Source organism: Oncorhynchus masou, chromosome 9 (assembly GCF_036934945.1).
Source record: "Oncorhynchus masou masou isolate Uvic2021 chromosome 9, UVic_Omas_1.1, whole genome shotgun sequence".
Taxonomy (NCBI): Eukaryota; Metazoa; Chordata; class Actinopteri; order Salmoniformes; family Salmonidae; genus Oncorhynchus; species Oncorhynchus masou.
In genome coordinates, this window is record NC_088220.1 from 18,842,733 (window position 1) to 18,855,135 (window position 12,403).

The following is a 12,403-nucleotide window of genomic DNA, read 5'->3' on the forward strand; positions in this document are numbered from 1 at the left end:
AAGGAGGCTGAATAATTTTGCACGCCCAATTTTTCAGTTTTTGATTTGTTAAAAAAGTTTGAAATATCCAATAAATGTCGTTCCACTTCTTGATTGTGTCCCACTTGTTGTTGATTCTTCACAAAAAAATACAGTTTTATATCTTTATGTTTGAAGCCTGAAATGTGGCAAAAGTTCGCAAAGTTCAAGGGGGCCGAATACTTTCGCAAGGCACTGTATATACAGTGGGGAGAACAAGTATTTATACACTGCCGATTTAGCAGGTTTTCCTACTTACAAAGCATGTAGAGGTCTGTAATTTGTATCATCGGTACACTTCAACTGTGAGAGACGGAATCTAAAACAAAAATCCAGAAAATCACATTGTATGATTTTTAAGTAATTAATTTGCATTTTATTGCATGACATAAGTATTTGATACATCAAAAAAGCAGAACTTAATATTTGGTACAGAAACCTTTGTTTGCTATAACAGATATTATATGTTTCCTGTAGTTCTTGACCAGGTTTGCACACACTGCAGCAGGAATTTTGGCCCACTCCTCCATACAGACCTTCTCCAGATCCTTCAGTTTTCGGGGCTGTCGTTGGGCAATACTCCAAAGATTTTCTATTGGGTTCAGGTCTGGAGACTGGCTAGGCCACTCCAGGACCTTGAGATGCTTCTAACGGAGCCACTCGTTAGTTGCCCTGGCTGTGTGTTTCGGGCCGTTGTCATGCTGGAAGACCCAGCCACGACCCATCTTCAATGGTCTTAATGAGGGAATGAGGTTGTTGGCCAAGATCTCGCGATACATGGCCCCATCCATCCTCCCCTCAATACGGTGCAGTCATCCTGTCCCCTTTGCAGAAAAGCATTCCCAAAGAATGATGTTTCCACCTTCATGCTTCACGGTTGGGATGGTGTTCTTGGGGTTGTACTCATCCTTCTTCCTCCAAACACGGCGAGTGAAGTTTAGACCAAAAATCTCTATTTGTGTCTCATCAGACCACACAACCTTCTCCCATTCCTCCTCTGGATCATCCAGATGGTCATTGGCAAACTTCAGACAAACCTGGACATGCGCTGGCTTGAGCAGGGGGACCTTGCGTGCGCTGCAGGATTTTAATCCATGACTGCGTAGTGTGTTACTAATGGTTTTCTTTGAGACTGTGGTCCCAGCTCTCTTCAGGTCATTGACCAGGTCCTGCCATTGTGGAGAGGTTGGAGTCTGTTTGATTGAGTGTGTGGACAGGTGTCTTTATGTGTCTTTTATACAGGTAACAAGTTCAAACAGGTGCAGTTAATACAGGTAATGAGTGGAGAACAGGAGGGCTGTGAGAGCCGGAATTATTACTGGTTGGTAGGTGATCAAATACTTATGTCATGCAATAAAATGCACATTAATTACTTAAAAAATCAAACAATGTGATTTTCTAGATTTTTGTTTTAGATTCCGTCTCCCACAGTTGAAGTGTACCTATGATAAAAAATTACAGACCTCTACATGCTTTGTAAGTAGAAAACCCTGCAAAATCGGCAGTGTATCAAATACTTGTTCTCCCCACTGTATATATAGACAGGCATATATACTGTAACAAAGTATTGAGATAAACTTTTGTTATTGACCAAATACTTATTTTCCACCATAATTTGCAAATAAATTCATTAAAAATCCTCCTTAACCATCCCTATAGCGAAGCATTAGTGGTGGCAACATCATACTGTGGGGATGTCTTTCAGCGGCAGGGACTGGAAGGCTAGTCAGGATGGAGGCAAAGAATGAACGGAGCAAAGTACAGTGAGATTCTTAAATAAACCTGCTCTTGAGCGCTCAGGACCTCAGACTGGAGCGAAGGTTGACCTTCCAACAGGACAACAACCCTGTGCACACAGCCAAGGCAACACAGGAGTGGGTTTGGGTCAAGTCTCTGAATGTCCTTGAGTGGCCCAGCCAGGGCCCGGACTTGAACCCGTTCAAACATCTCTAGAAACATGAAAATAGCTGTGCAGCAATGCTCCCCATCCAGCCTGACAGAGCTTGAGAGGACCTGCAGAGAAGAATGGGAGAAACTCCCCAAATACAGATGTGCCAAGCTTGTAGTGTCATACCTAAGAAGACCCGAGGCTGTAATCGCTGCCAAATGTGCTTCAACAAGTTACTGAGTAAAGGGTCTGAATACTTATGTAAATGCCATATTTCAGCTTTATTTTTAATACATTTGCAAAATGTTCTAAACCTGTTTCTGTTTTTTGTCTTTATGGGGTATTGTGTGTAGATTAGACAAAAGCAATTTAATCAATTTTAGAATTGGGCTGTAACCTAACAAAATGTGGAAATAGTCAAGGGGTCTAAATACTTTCCGAAGGCACTGTATGTATTATACCTTTTAGGGTAGACCTATGTATAGTCTGAATTATATCATTTTACGTTTTATTTTAGCCAATGTGGAAGAATATAAGGCAGACCCAAAACCAAACAACCTCTGCATTTACTGTTAATGGTTTAAACAGCAGCATACCTAAAATGATATGCAGCCCTCTGACCACCAGGGGGAGCTATATAGCTTTCTGTGTTTGCAAACATTGCAGCAAGTTGGTGGCAGAACAAGGTGGGGTTCTTCTGGAATCCCAGCTAAAAAAAAAACTCTAGTTGCATGTTGCTTATGAGTGCATTTCACACCACTTTTAGATTATAATTGGATTTTAAGGCTCTTGTGAATGTCCTGCTTAATATAATGTTTGTGTCATCATCGCAAATCACCTGCGTTATACTTAAAAAACACTTCCACCAGTAAAATGGCTCTTCGGCTAGCTTTTGCTACAGCTGTGTGTTTGTGGTGTGAGTGTGAGTTGACTACAGGAATAATCCTAGGTGTCTGTTGCCTGGGTCATAGATTTGTGTTTTTGACAACTCTCATTACATTTGGCATCACCATGAGTGACAAGGATTTGGCATGATTACACAAATAGACTGGGACTCAGGCTAAGGTCTGCAGCAGTGAGGAATGTGTGTGAGAATTTTTTTTTTTTTAATTTTACCTTTATTTAACCAGGCAAGTCAGTTAAGAACAAATTCTTATTTTCAATGACGGCCTGGGAACAGTAGGTTAACTGCCTGTTCAGGGGCAGAACGACAGATTTGTACCTTGTCAGCTCGGGGTTTGAACTCGCAATCTTCCAGTTACTAGTCCAACACTCTAACCACTAGGCTACACTAGGCTACCCTGCCAAGTGGTTAGAGTGAAGAGCATGTTGTGGTGAGAACAGAACAGTGGAAGACACACTACAGATTATTCATAAGTATTCAGGAACTATTCAGAAACTATTCAGGAACTATTCAGAAGTTTCTGTGCTAGTTTCTGTTCTCTGGCATGTCTCCACCCAGCTGGGTCCTTTGCAGATACCAACAAACAGGACATGTCACTTACAGTGGTCACACCCAACCAGAACCGGCCGCATTCCTGAGTTAAACAAAGACAGTTTGTATCAGCAGAAAAATACTAGCTCAAAACAATAGACAATTATCTGTGTAGAAAACAGCATAGCATGTCTAATTGGTAATTTTCCACAACACTATAAGGGTTACCACCACACAGTCCTGTATATATTAATGTACTGTGTGTGATGATGGAATGAGGTGAGGACCAAAGCGCAGTGTTAATCATATATATATTTCACCGAGAACACTAAAAAAAATAGCGAAGGAGAAACAAAACGAAACAGTTCTGAAAGGTGACATACAAATAACAGAAAACAATCACCCACGAAACACAGGTGGGAAAAGGCTACCTAAGTGTGATTCTCAATCAGAGACAACTAACGACACCTGCCTCTGATTGAGAACCATACCAGGCCAAACACAAAACACAACATAGAAAAAGGAACATAGACAACCCACCCAACTCACGCCCTGACCATACTAAAACAAAGACATAACAGAGGAACTAAGGTCAGAACGTGACAGTACCCCCTCCCCCAAAGGTGCGGACTTCGGCCGCAAAACCTGAACCTATAGGGGAGGGTCTGGGTGGGTGTCTGTCCACAGTGGCGGCTCTGGCGCGGGACGTGGACCCCACTCCACCATACTCATACTCTTTGTCCCACTCGCCTCCGTGGCCTCTTTCGAGCGGCGACCCTCGCTGCCGACCTCGGACTGGGGAGCCTAGCAATGGGTGCCGAATGGACCGGAGATTCCGGCAGCTCTGACGCGAAGGGCGACTCCGACAGCGCCGGAGTGACGGGCGATTCTTGCAGCTCCTGGATGACGGGCAGCTCTGGCAGCTCCAGACTGTAGGGAGGAGATGGAGAGACAGCCTGGTGCGGGGGCTGCCACCAGAAGGCTGGTGCGTGGAGGCGGCACCGGATAGACCGGCCAGTGGAAGCGCACTTGAGGTCTCGAGCACCGAGCCTGCACAACCCTACCTGGTTGGACACTCCGTCGGAGCCAGGCCAGTGCGGCGAGGTGGAAAAGACCACACTGGGCTGTGTTGGCGAACCGGGAATACCGTGCGCAGAGCTGGTGCCACCCCCTTTGCTATGAAGCCCCTACATAAGATCTGGTGCAAACAATTACCTTCAGAAGTCACATAATGAATTAAATAAAGTCCACCTGTAGGCAATCTAAGTATCACATGATATATCACATGATCTCAGTATAAATACACCTGTTCTGAAAGACCCCAGAGTCTGCAACACCACTAAGCAAGGGGCACCACTAAGCAAGGGCACCATGAAGACCAAGGAGCACCACTAAGCAAGGGCACCATGAAGACCAAGGAGCACCACTAAGCAAGGGGCACCACCAAGCAAGGGGCACCACCAAGCAAGGGCACCACTAAGCAATGGGCACCACTAAGCATGGGGCACCACTAAGCAAGGGGCACCACTAAGCATGGGGCACCACTAAGCAAGGAGCACCATGAAGACCAAGGAGCACCACTAAGCAAGGGGCACCACCAAGCAAGGGGCACCACCAAGCAAGGGCACCACTAAGCAATGGGCACCACTAAGCATGGGGCACCACTAAGCAAGGGGCACCACTAACCATGGGGCACCACTAAGCAAGGGGCACGATGAAGACCAAGGAGCACCACTAAGCAGGGCACCACTAAGCAAGGGGCACCACTAAGCAAGGGGCACCACTAAGCAAGGGGCACCATGAAGACCAAGGAGCACCACTAAGCATGGGGCACCACTAAGCAAGGGGCACCACTAAGCAAGGGGCACCATGAAGACCAAGGAGCTCTCCATACAGGTTAGGGAAGTAGTGGAGAAGTACAGACCAGGGTTGAGTTATAAAAACATATCAGAAACTTTAAACACCCCACAGAGCCCCATTAAATACATTATTCAAAAATGGAAAGAATATGGCACCACAACAAACCTGCCAAGAGAGGGCCGTCCACCAAAACTCATGGACCAGGCAAGGAGGGCATTAGTCAGAGAGGCAACAAAGAGACCAAAGATAACCCTGAAGGATCTGCAAAACTCCACAGTGAGATTGGAGTATCTGTCCATAGGACCACTTTAAGCCGAACACTCCACAGAGCTGGGCTTTACGGAAGAGTGGCCAGAAAAATGCCATTGCTTAGAAATAAAACAAGCAAACACGTTTGGTGTTCGCAAAAAGGCATGTGGGAGACTCCCCAAACATATGGAAGAATGTACTCTGGCCATCAAGGAAAACGCTATGTCTGGCACAAACCCAACACCTATAATTACCCCGAGAGCACCATCCCCACAGTGAAGCATGGTGGTGGCAGCATCATGCTTTGGGGATGCTTTTTTTAGGAGGGACTGGAAACTGGTCAAAATTGAAGGAATGATGGATGGTGCTAAATACAGGGAAATTCTTGAGGCAAACCTGTTTCAGTCTTCTAGAGATTTGAGACTGGGACGGAGGTTCACCTTCCAGCAGGACAATGACCCAAAGCATACTGCTAAAGCAACACTCGAGTGGCTTAAGAGGACACATTTAAATGTCTTGGAATGGCCAAGTCAAAGCCCAGACCTCAATCCAATTGTGGTATGACTTAAAGATTGCTGTACACCAGCAGGAACCCATCCAACTTGAAGGAGCTGGAGAAGTTTAGCATTGAAACGTGGGAAAGAATCCCAGTGGCTCGATGTGCCAAGCTCATAGAGACATATCCCAAGGGACTTGCAGCTGTAATTGCAGCAAAAGGTGGATCTACAAAGTATTGACGTTGGGGAGTTGAATAGTTTTGCACGCTCCAGTTTTCTTTTCTTTTTCTCTTATTTCTTGTTTGTTTCACAATAAAGTGGTAGACATGTAGGCATTCATTCAAAGTGGTAGACATGTAGGCATTCAAAGTGGTAGGCATGTTGTGTAAATCAAATGTTACCAACCCTCCAAAAATCTTTTTTCATTTCAGGTTGTAAGGCAACAAAATAGGAAAAATGCCAAGGGGGTGAATAATTTCGCAAGGCACTATAGATGGCATTACAGGGCATTCAGAAGTTATTCAGAGACCTTTGGACACCTTTGGTTACATTAGTCTTTTTCTAAAATGGATTAAATAAAATCTAATCAGGAACTATAATTTAACCTAGGAACCAAAATCTTTGTCTCCTTCTCGACGTTGCATGCATTTCTTTCTCTCTCCCTCCCTCCTAACCCCTCCCCTCCTCTCTCTAAGCCCTCCTCTCTCTATAACCCCTCCCCCTCTAACCTCTCCCTCCCCTCTCTAACCCCTCCCTCTCTCTAACCCCCTCCCCCACTAACCTCCCTCTCTCCTTCCTCTAAACTGTAATCTGGCAGAACCAGAAAGTCCACACCTCCCCAAAACTAACTTCTGTGAAAACAAAACTGATCTGAGTCTCTGTGTCATCTGTCTGTGTGAGAGTGAACAACCGTCCAAATGGCTCAACAGGGAGATCTGCTGGACCAGGACCAGTTCTGTTGTTCTGTCTGTCTGGATCTACTGAAGGAGCCGGTCGCTATTCCCTGTGGACACAGTTACTGTAGGAGCTGTATTGAGGGCTGCTGGGATCAGGATGTTCTGAAAGGGTCTATAGCTGTCCTCAGTGCAGAGAGACCTTCACTCCAAGGCCTAATCTGAGGAAAAATAACATGTTGGCTGAGCTGGTGGAGAAACTGAGGAAGACAGGACTCCAGGCTGCTCCCCCCTCCTGCTCTGTGCTCTGCTGGACCTGGAGATGTGGCGTGTGATTTCTGCACTGGGACCAGAAAGCAGAAAGCCCTCATGTCCTGTCTGGCGTGTCTGGCCTCTTACTGTGAGACTCACCTCCAATCTCACTATGAATCTCCTGCTTTCAAGAAGCACAAGCTGGTCAAAGCCACCGCACAACTACAGGAGAAGATCTGCTCTCATCATGACAAACTGCTGGAGGTTTACTGTCGTACCGATCAGCAGTGTATCTGTTATCTGTGTACAATGGATGAACATAAAGGCCATGATACAGTGTCAGCTGCAGCAGAGAGGACTGAGAAACAGGTAAGACCAGAACAACTTGTTGGTGGCTGTCTGATAAACAAAGAATTAAAAATACAGTAGGAACTAAATCTGTTTGAATATGAGATCATTCAAATGAAATGGATCCACAGCAGAACAAATATGAACACAAACCTTGTGTATATAGATATGTTAACCCAGATTCTCAAAATGTATCACCATTTTCTAAAGTCAAACACTATTATCATTCTGAATAGCGTTTTTTGAGTCCAAAGTTCAGCCTCAACACCTTGATACATGAAATCCTGCCATAAAAACTATAATCATTCACATAGCAACATAATATAATATTGTAAAGGGACTTCCTCAGGATTGTAGACCTTCCTCTCTATGGGTCCTATGTCACATTACTATACTATTGATCTACTGGACTAATAAAGCTGGATAGCTCATTGAAGAGTGATTCTCCACAGAGGCAGCTGGGAATGAGTCAGCAGAAGGTCCAGCAGAGATTCCAGGAGAGAGAGAAGGATCTGAAGGAGCTCCAACAGGCTGTGGAGTCTTTCAAGGTGAGTATTGTTGACCAGAGGAGACACACCATTTCACTTCTCTCCTCCAGTCAGAGAGAGAGAGAGGGGCCCCTATTCAATCCCACTGACCCCACTGTTGGGAACAGGCTGTCTGGACCCCTTTCAGAGAATAGACTGGTTCATGTAACCAACTGGGCTGCCTCATCACATAACCATGAGTAACCATGACGACTCATGTCCCTATACATTAAAATGGAACTGTCTCTCTCTCAATTGAATTAAATTCATAGGGCTTTATTGGCATGGAAATATATGTTTACATTGCCAAAGCAAGTGAAATAGACAATAAACAAAAAGTGAAATAAACAGTCAGAAATGAACAGTAAACATTACACTTGGAAGTGATTTGGGGATGGGGAGGGTCTATTAGAAGTTAGAGGACTCTTTATTTTCTCAGAAGTACTGAGTTTGGTTGGAGGATTTAGAGGTGTAAACCGTGATTGAACACACTCCAGAACAGTAGGTGGCGCCATGCACCTTTAACGTTGGTTTGAGGTGGACCACACCTCTTAAAGGATAGGGTGCAGCATTTCTACTTTTTGATAAAAAGCATGTGGGTTTTGTTCAACTTCCTGCTACTCATGCCAGGACTATAGTATATGTATATGATTAGTATGTGTGGATAGAAAACACTCTGAAGATTCTAAAACTGGTTCAATCATGTCTGTGACTATAACAGAACTTATGTAGCAGGCAAAAGCCCAAGGAAAAACTGTTCAGAAAAACAAAAATCCCTCTGGCAGTTCCCTGAATTGTCTTTGTCAAGGGAAATTAGATAGCGCCCAGTTTACAGTTCCTACAACTTCCACAGGATGTCACCAGTCTTTGGGTTGAAGTTAATCATTGGTGAAACGAAGAAGAGGCAGAGGTGACACTGTGGATTATGTTATGGAAGAGAGAAAACCGTGCATGTATTGTTGACTTGCTGTTATTGAATACAGATCGCCCCGTCAACAATTTGATCGATTATTAACGTTTAAAAATACCTAAAGTTGGATTACAAAAGTAGTTTGAAATATTTTGGCATAGTTTTAAGCAACTTTTGAAATGTTTTGTCATGACGTTGCGTTTTGGAAAGCTGTTTTTTTCTGGATCAAAACGGGCTTTATAAATGGACATTTTGGGTAAACATGGACGGAATTAATCGAAAAAAAGGACCAATTGTGATGTTTATGGGACATATTGGAGTGCCAACAAAGAAGCTCGTCAAAGGTAATGCATGTTTTATATTTTATTTCAGCGTTTTGTGTAGCGCCGGCGACGCTAATTCATTTGTTTACATCTCGTTCAGGTGGTTCAGGGGGTGCATGCTATCAGATAATAGCTTCTCATGCTTTCGCCGAAAAGCATTTTTAAAATCTGACATGTTGGCTGGATTCATAACGAGTGTAGCTTTAATTGAGTACCCTGCATGTGTGATTTAATGAAAGTTTGAGTTTTATCGCGTATTATTTGAATTTGGCGCTATGCATTTCCCCAGGCTATTGGCCACACGAGACGCCTCCATATCCCCAAAATAAGATTTGAGGACCTCCATTATATCATAGAAGAAGAAGTTGGTCTGTGAGGGTTTTGTTGTTCCTGAGGAGGGCTACTATTATTTTTATTTTCAAGTATTTTCAGAATGTATTAAAGCCAAAGCTAAAGCTTCCTAAACAATTCAATATATCAGTCAATATATTTTCTCTGTGATTTATTTTCTCTCCGTCAACCGTTCCATCGCATCTTAACCGTCTTACCGGGCGGGCACTAGGACCTGGGGGAGGCTGCTGCTGCAGAGGCTGCTGCACCGCTCGTGACTGTCAGTCCTCCTTGTAGCTCATTGGTTAAGCTGTGGCTCGAGACTGTTAACAGTTAACGGACAGGAAACGGTTTTGACAGGACACATTCATGTCGAGGCAGTGATGTGAATGTGTGGTAAGTTAGAATAGAGAGAGAGAGAGTTTTCACTACTATAGACTTTGGTCATAATCAAAGCTTTGTTAACCAATAGGTTTTTATGTGAGGCTGCCTGTAAGTTACAGTGTAACAGACGTTACTAACGGTAACGGTGTCTTTAAATTCGACATAAGTTATGTGGCGATGATATCTAGTTAACGTTGTATTTAATGTAGTGTAATGACCTGACTCGATCATAAAGGAACAATTGTCCAGACAGAGGATTGAGTTACGAATTGACGGTTTATTAGCAACTTTACACAGGCTACTGTTTGGCCTGAGCTCACGCCAAATAAATGAAAGATACCCCACAAGCCAATCGGGACCTTCTCTTGTGAAGCCCAGACGTCAGAGAGAGAACAAAGGCTGAAGCTTAACTTCCAATGCCCCGCCCTCCACGCCACTCCGCCAACCACCAGGATGCCCGGCATCAGAACATCCCAGGCATTCCTGTGATTGGCAGATAGCAGGTTGATTGGCATGTCGGACCCCGCGAACACTGGGAACTGGTAAGTACAACACAACCAGCTACTAGCCGAACACATAACACACAGCAGTGTTTTACTATCTGTGCCAGGCTATAAATGACACAGATAATATCTATTTAACAGTAGTTTTACTATCTGTGCCAGGCTATAAATCAGATAATATCTAGTTAACGTTGTATTTAATGTAGTTTTACTATCTGGGCCAGGCTATAAATGACACAGATAATATCTAGTTAACGTTGTATTTAATGTAGTTTTACTATCTTGCCAGGCTATAAAATGACACAGATAATATCTAGTTAACGTTGTATTTAATTGATCACAGCTTTCTGCTTTCCATGTAGGATTTTTGGTAAAAAACATTACATTTGATTATTTTGTCAGCACAAATTTGGAAAAAATTTTGTTTATCTTTGTCAAACAGGCTGGGCGTCCTCCCAAGATATGCTTAAAGTTCTGAATGATGATATGAGATATATATGATATACCAAGAGGTGTTCTGTACCTGTCTGTCCAGGAGGGAGGAGAGTAGAGGACCAAGAGGGTGTTCTGTACCTGTCTGTCCAGGAGGGAGGAGAGAGTAGAGCAGGACCAAGAGGTGTTTCTGTACCTGTCTGTCCAGGAGGGAGGAGAGTAGAGCAGGACCAAGAGGTGTTCTGTACCTGTCTGTCCAGGAGGGAGGAGAGTAGAGCAGGACCAAGAGGTGTGTCCAGGAGGGAGGAGAGTAGAGCAGGACCAAGAGGTGTTCTGTACCTGTCTGTCCAGGAGGGAGGACAAGGCCTAGAGCTGGACTCTGGCTCTCAGTGTTCTGACTGATCTCTGTCTCTCTCTCTGTCTCTCTGCTCTCTCTCTCTGTCTCTGTCTCTGTCTCTCTGTCTCTCTCTCTCTCTCTCCCAGCGCTCTGCACAGTCAGCAGTGGAGGACAGTGATCAGATCTTTACTGAGCTGATCCGCTCCATTGAGAGAAGGAGCTCTGAGGTGAAGGAGCTGATCAGAGCCCAAGAGAAGGCTCAAGTGAGTCAAGCTGAAGGACTCCTGGAGCAACTGAAGCAGGAGATCGCTGAGCTGAGGAAGAGAAGCACTGAGCTGGAGCAGCTCTCACACACAGAGGATCACATCCATTTCCTCCAGGTAACTAAACTGTCTTGTTACATGTGATATGAAATTAACTTCATGGGAAATGTCTCTCTGTCCGTCCCTCTCTCTCTGTCTGTCCGTCCCTCTCTCTCTGTCTGTCTGTCCCGTCTCTCTCTCTCTGTCCCTCTCTCTCTCTGTCCGTCCCTCTCTCTCTCTCTGTCCGTCCCTCTCTCTCTCTGTCCGTCCCTCTCTCTCGTCCGTCTCTCTGTCTGTCCGTCCCTCTCTCTCTCTGTCCGTCCCTCTCTCTCTGTCTGTCCGTCCCTCTCTCTCTGTCTGTCCGTCCGTCTCTCTCTCTGTCTGTCCGTCCCTCTCTCTGTCTGTCCGTCCCTCTCTCTCTCTGTCCATCTGTCTGTCTGTCCCTCTCTCTCTGTCTGTCTGTCCGTCCCTCTCTCTCTGTTGTCTGTCCGTCCCTCTCTCTCTGTCCGTCCCTCTCTCTGTCTGTCTGTCCGTCTCTCTCTCTGTCTGTCCGTCTCTCTCTCTCTCTCTGTCTGTCCGTCCCTCTCTCTGTCCGTCTCTCTGTCTGTCCGTCCCTCTGTCTGTCTCTCTCTCTCTGTCCGTCCCTCTCTCTCTCTCTCTCTGTCCGTCCCTCTCTCTCTCTCTCTGTCCGTCCTCTCTCTCTCTCTCTCTCTGTCCGTCCCTCTCTCTCTCTCTGTCCGTCCCTCTCTCTCTCTCTCTGTCCGTCCCTCTCTCTCTCTCTCTGTCCGTCCCTCTCTCTCTCTCTCTGTCCGTCCCTCTCTCTCTCTCTCTGTCCGTCCCTCTCTCTCTCTCTGTCCGTCCCTCTCTCTCTCTCTGTCCGTCCCTCTCTCTCTCTCTGTCCGTCCCTCTCTCTCT

At 45.2% G+C, this 12,403-nt stretch overlaps 1 pseudogene; it reads left to right on the forward strand.

The window, feature by feature from the left end:
* Positions 1–6,782: 6,782 nt before the first annotated feature.
* On the forward strand, positions 6,783–11,660 carry LOC135545631 (E3 ubiquitin/ISG15 ligase TRIM25-like; annotated as a pseudogene).
* The last annotated feature ends 743 nt before the right edge of the window (positions 11,661–12,403 follow it).